The sequence below is a fragment of the Canis aureus genome, chromosome 12, assembly GCF_053574225.1.
Source record: "Canis aureus isolate CA01 chromosome 12, VMU_Caureus_v.1.0, whole genome shotgun sequence".
In the NCBI taxonomy this organism is placed as follows: Eukaryota; Metazoa; Chordata; class Mammalia; order Carnivora; family Canidae; genus Canis; species Canis aureus.
The window spans coordinates 40,858,499-40,864,498 of record NC_135622.1 but is presented as its reverse complement, the minus strand read 5'-3'; the positions used below and the strand labels follow the sequence as shown (position 1 = coordinate 40,864,498).

Below are 6,000 nucleotides of genomic sequence, written 5' to 3'. Positions count from 1 at the left end.
GCTGGAGCACCAAGAATAGAGAAAACAAAATATACAGTTGACTCTTGAACAATATAGGGGCTGGGGGTACCAAACCCCCTTGCAGTGAAAAATCCATTTTGGAAAAATCCAAAATATAACTTTTTAAAAAATCCACATATAACTTTTGACTCTCCAAAAACTTAACTACTAATAACCTACTGTCCAGAAGCCTTAACAAGAGCATACAGCCAATTGACATATTTTATATCTTATATGTATTAGATGCTGTATTCTTATGATAAAGTAAGCCAAAGAAAAGAAAATGTTAAGAAAATCATTAAGAGAAAATGTATTTATAGTATTATACTGTATTTATTTTTTTTAATTCATGTGTAAGTGGACCCATGCAGGTCAAATTTGCATTGCTCAAGGGTCAACTGTTGGTAGCTAATGCACTGTGTGCTAAACTGGACTGCCTTGCACAGTGCTCATGGCATAGCTGGGATGGTTATCATCATCATCAGAATCATTATTACAACAACAACATTCTTGTCCAGATGTAAGGTTTGTAAGGACAGGGATCATGTAGCACCCAGCATGCAGTAGCACTCAGGAAGGATGTATTGAATAAATTAATGAATGAATGGCCCTATGCCTGCTGAGCCTAGAGTTTTGTGCACTGTGAAGAACACAGAGGTTTAGATGCTCAATAAATTATTTTCTTCATTAGGTAAGCAAGAGAACATTGAGGAGAATACTAGGGGAAAGTGACCCTCAGCAACCTTGTTAGCCAGGATTTAGAACTATGTACTTGCAAAGAGCTCTTCCTAGGGGAACCTAGACATTTTTCAGATCCTGTCCAGTGCAGGTCTCCTACAGATCTGCCACAAGGACTCTTGACTCTGTCTCCAGAAAATATATGCTGGCTCCTCACCTGACTGGTAATCTGATTTTGATCCTGTCTCTCTGGGGGTCAAATGTCTGCCTTATTCAGGCTGTCAGTCACTTGGAGAACATACTCAAGAGGTTCTGGCTTTTTTTCATCCTCACATTTCTGTCCTTATCAACAAAGTCATCCCAAGCATCTTTAGTCATTTATGTTTATTCATGCACTTAAGAGTGTTTGTTGTGCGCAATTATTTGGAGTGGTCTCATTCATAATTTATGACTGTCTTCAAGAAGGACCTGTTCAACAGAGTCCTACTCAACACATTCAACCATTTGTCAGAATTAGGGTTTCTGGGAGTTGACAGGTGGAGGGCAAAACACAACTTTTGGGTAGGTATTCTGAGCTCTAAGAGAACCTCCTGCTGCTGTATCATGTAAGCAGCGCTGACAGATTGAAGGAGTGTTCCAGCACTACATGGGGAGCTACAAGAGGCTCCCTACTCTCAAGGTATTTACAAAGAATAAAAAGCAACAGAAAAAAAAGATCCACAGCATTTAATATTGTCAATGTGAAGTGACAAATACATTTTGAGGATTATTGACAAAGGAAATATGCAAATAGCAAAATAATATAGGGCACATTAGATTCTGAGCTACTCCCTTCTCCAGGATTTTCCAAAGCTCACCCAAGCAGCTTGGCTTCCCATCCCATCTCTTCATGTCAGTGGATGTCCCACCCTATTCCCCATCTCCTCTCCCTGTCCGGTCCATTGGAAAAGCACTAACTCTAGAGGCTACTTCTTCAGAAAAAATAACCCAATGGCTGTGCAAAATGAGAAGGGCTGGGAAGTAGGAAAGAAAGATGAGGCCTTCAACTCACAGGAGGACCAGAAAGTCTCACCCCTTACCCAGAAGCTGTTATGTCCATTTCCTTTTCCAGCTCCATTCCAAAAACATCTCTCCACATCTATTCAGGGATGTCTGTTGCCATGGCTACTGGGTGACAGATGCTTTTTGAATATGGTATGTGAAGAGCTCTCCCAATCTGCAATCCGACCTGGAACAGGTGGCTATTTTTAGCTACATGCTGCTAATACATGCTTTAGAAAAGACAGCTTTTAGCTTGTACTTAAATATCACCTTTTCCCACACTCCCTTATTTCAGTGCCCAAGCGGCTTGATGGATTTATAGTTTTTATTTACCATTACTACAATGTGAAAGACTTTGCAAAGACCTCAAGATTCAGGCTATATTTCAGACTCAGGACACTCATTGGGAAGCCAGCACAAGCTCAAGGCAGCATGTGTCAGCTTTCTCTTTGACATGGAGGGCTGCCTATTCCAGGGCTACTCTTTGAGTGTTGATCCCCCACTTGAGGCTCAGAATTGCTGTCACCATCTTGCACAGAGTCTCTGTGCTTGTCTCATCATCTGTTTTTGCTACATTCTCCATTTTACATGCCCATATCTGTACTATCATTTGTAAGAATAATTTATTTAAGATTCTGTGTTTTTCCCCATGCATGTGTGAAGGCAGCCTGGTCTACTGGTAAGAGTTACAGACTTCCCCCACCTCTAATTCAGTTTGACATTGAAGTCTTTATATGATGTGGCCTCAAGTTACCTCCCTAAACTTACCTACTTCTCAAACCTCTTAACTCCCAAGCCTGAAGTTCCCAGGGTATTTTTTTTTACCAAACATTCAATATACTCCACTAGAAATTCTACATGGTTTTCAATGCCCATATCAAACTCCACACACTCAAGAATTCCTGTGCCATCACTCCTTACCTCCTAGCTAAAAGCTTTTAAGCAGGAGCAGCTGGGTGGTTCAGTGGTTGAGTGTCTGCCTTTGGCTTAGGTCATGGTCCCCAGGTCTTGGGATTGGGTCCCTCCCCACAGGGAGCCTGCTTCTCTCTCTGCCTACATCTCTGCCTGTCTCTTTGTGTCTTTCATGAACGAATAAATAAAATCTTTTTTAAAAATTTAAAAACATTAAAAAGCTTACAAGCATTCCCTCCTTTCTCAAGGTCCTATTTCATGATTAAATGTATTAGAGCTCGAAGTACTGCGCACAGCTGCTGGTGGTGTTATTTGAGCATTTCTTAACTTCTTCATGCCTACTGGAAGCTTCATGAAACCCAAGGGGCAGTTTTTCCCCATGCATGTATCCTTAATGCCTGATGCAATGCTTTGCCCATAAAAAGACTCAAGAAGTATTTGGGAAATTGAGTTGCTATATAAAAGTCTTCAGACTACATTTCTAGTTTCACTTCTGTCACTGGCCTTGAACTTAAAGTTTTCTAGATCTCAGTCTCCTTAGCTGGAAAGTAATAACAATACATATTTCCACTTCACTCACAACTTTATCATTAGAACCAAACAAATTTGTCCTTATAGATGGCAACTTCTAAGATGAAAGCACATGTCCCTCAGAAATGATTAGAGAGAGAGAGAGAGAGAGAGAAGAGTGATAAAATACTATAGGAATAATACTAGAGATATTCAAGCTAGAAACTAGAGCTACAAGAGACATTAGAGCAATCCCAACAGTCTACCCATGAAGAATAGAGAAAAGTGGAGTTAAGGTAGAGTTAAGGTAGGAGTAGCAGAGGAGAGTTTTGAGAGCACGGTGTAGTCAGAAACCACACACAGTACAATGAGGGCAAAGGGAGGCAGAGCAGTAATAGACACTGAAAGAAATGATGGCATGGGGTCCTGGAAAGGCAGAGTTCAGACTGACTTTGTCATGTGCTGGCCAGGGCTTTGTTGAGAACAGGAGTATCTCTGTCCATAATAAGGAAAGCCAGAAGGAGAAGGGCTCCAAGCCAAAAGGGCCCTAAGTCAGAGATGGAGCCCAGAAATCTAAATGTTAGTGATAGCCACAGAGGATTTAGACTCACAAAGACTCTGGGCCATTTTCTGAGAGACACTGATTGAGATCAGACAAATTAAAACTAAGAAGCGTATTGGTTAACTATTGCTGGACCAAAACCCCAGAAGTAAGAAAGTGGCAATAAAAATAAATTATTGCAAAAAGCATGGGAAGCAAGGAAGAGACAAGGCAAATTTAAGAGGAGAAAAAAACCCACAAGAAAAGACATTAACGATGTATATGTAAAACAAAATTGGAGGCAGATACTCGTGAAACAAATGGCATAAATATGTAGAAGGCTAAAAAGAAAAATTGGATGCAGACTGATATTCATTTTTCAAGGCTGAAGGTGAGTAGAGAAATTCACTATCAAAGACCTGGGTTACTCCTGGATTCAAGGATAACAGCCATGTGGGGAAAAGTTTTTATGGAGCATGTATGGAACTCTGGACCAGTAGGCGCTACTGATCCTGAGACCTGCTGAAATGAATAACCAAGCAGAGAAATAGAGGCCACATGAGACAGCATAATCAGTGAGATTCAAAATAATAAGTGGTGTAGTAATGACCAAGTAATGAATAAAATGGGCAAGAGTGAGAGGGTCAGCGTGGGCTCGAGGCAAGTGATCTCAGGACCATGGATAGCTCTGTGTCTGGGACAGGGTGGCCTTTATCCCAGTTACCTTGACTGGAAGCACTATCTGGGTCCTATTTTGGATATTAAAACAATCTGTTTGCCCAGTTAAGGTGTAAGTCTTTAGATCTGGGAAATCACTATCTATCTGGTGGTATTTGATAACTCTCTTCAGAGGAGATATGGGTTGGTAAAAGCAAAACCTAACCTCCTGTTCTAAGCTTCCAGCATTGCCACTTGCTAGATATGTGGGTTTAATAAAGTCAAACTTGCTGAAGCTCAGTTTTCTCTTCTGTAAAATGGGATTTATAAGGCTTTTCCTGTTTCCTATAAATACCTATGGGGAAAAATCAAATGAGAGTATGCATGTGAAAGCACTTTTAAACTGTAAAACCCTAGTTAAATATGTGCAGTTATTGGAGTTAACTTCCTTAGAATGAACTAAAAGGTTCCATAGAGACTCCACAGGGGCAAGAGGCCAAAGCTGTGTCAGAGCCCAGTATCTGAAAGCAGGATTGCCCTGAAAGAAATGTGGGTTTCAGAAGCTATAGGAGCAGGTTAGAAAGATGAGCAAATGTAAAAGAGAAAGTGAAAGAATAAAAGGGAAAGTAAAAAAAACAGACTTGCAAATAAATATACAAGGGAAAGTTTGATTTATGTCAATTTATGAATGCTACCCAAAACAAGCTGGAATATCAAATAGGTGAAGTAAATTTCTTGGAAATTTAAAGACACTTCAATAATATCAAACTTCCTTCTGTAATACATAAACCAGAAACAAAAAACCTCTTTGACCAAACTGGATCTCCCTTTTGTTACTTTAAAAGACTTAGTTTTAGGATGCCTGCGTGGCTCATTCAATTAAATATCTGCCTTTGGCTCAGGTCATGATCTCGGGGTCCTAGGATAAGACCCCAAGTCAGGCTCCCTGCTCAGTGGGGAACCTGCTTCTCCCTCTGTCCCTCCCCACTCGTGTTCTCTCTCTACCTCTCTCTCTCTCTCTCAAATGAATAAATAAAATCTTTTAAAAATAAAGTAAAAGACTAAGTTTAATATAATCTTCTTACAAACATATATAATCATTATAGAAAATGTCAGAAGAAATTTAAAAAAACAAAAGATAATATTTAAAAACACTCTCAATCCTATAAACCCAAAGATGATCTTCCTGCTATTCCTGGCATAAAGAAGGAACTGGATTCACTCACTTTTTAAAAAAATCAAATATAAGATCATCATCATACCACTTTGCATTATCTCTTTTTAAATAACCCAAAGTCAGGATTATCTTGTCATATAGGTAATAAGAAATAAATTTTAGCAACACAATTTTAATGGTCATATATAATATTTGTTATATGAATATATCATACTTACTTAACCATTTCTTTATTTTTGGATAGTTTGGTTATTTCCAACATTTCTTTTTTGCATACTATGCTAGAAGAAGTTCATGTGTAGTTAATCCTGTGGGTTCTGGTGAAAAACTTTCTCAAGTCAGCCCCCAAATTCCCTATCTATCAATCAACTGCATATCTTGGGGAAAGTTACTTAATCTCATTAAGGCTTAGTTTCTTCATTTGTAGAATGAGTTCAAAAGTAGTACCTACACCCAAACCTATTGTTATAATTAAGTGAAATAA

The 6,000-nt window shown here is 39.1% G+C and overlaps 1 long non-coding RNA gene across 1 annotated transcript in view; it reads right to left on the bottom strand.

Annotated features, from left to right (window-relative positions):
- Positions 1-1,423: 1,423 nt before the first annotated feature.
- The window catches only part of LOC144324683 (uncharacterized), a 45,398-nt gene continuing 40,821 nt past the window's right edge, over positions 1,424-6,000 (bottom strand). Inside the window, exon 5 of the long non-coding RNA XR_013390113.1 lies at positions 1,424-1,906. This is a non-coding gene — a long non-coding RNA (uncharacterized LOC144324683). The remainder of the gene's footprint in view (positions 1,907-6,000) is intronic.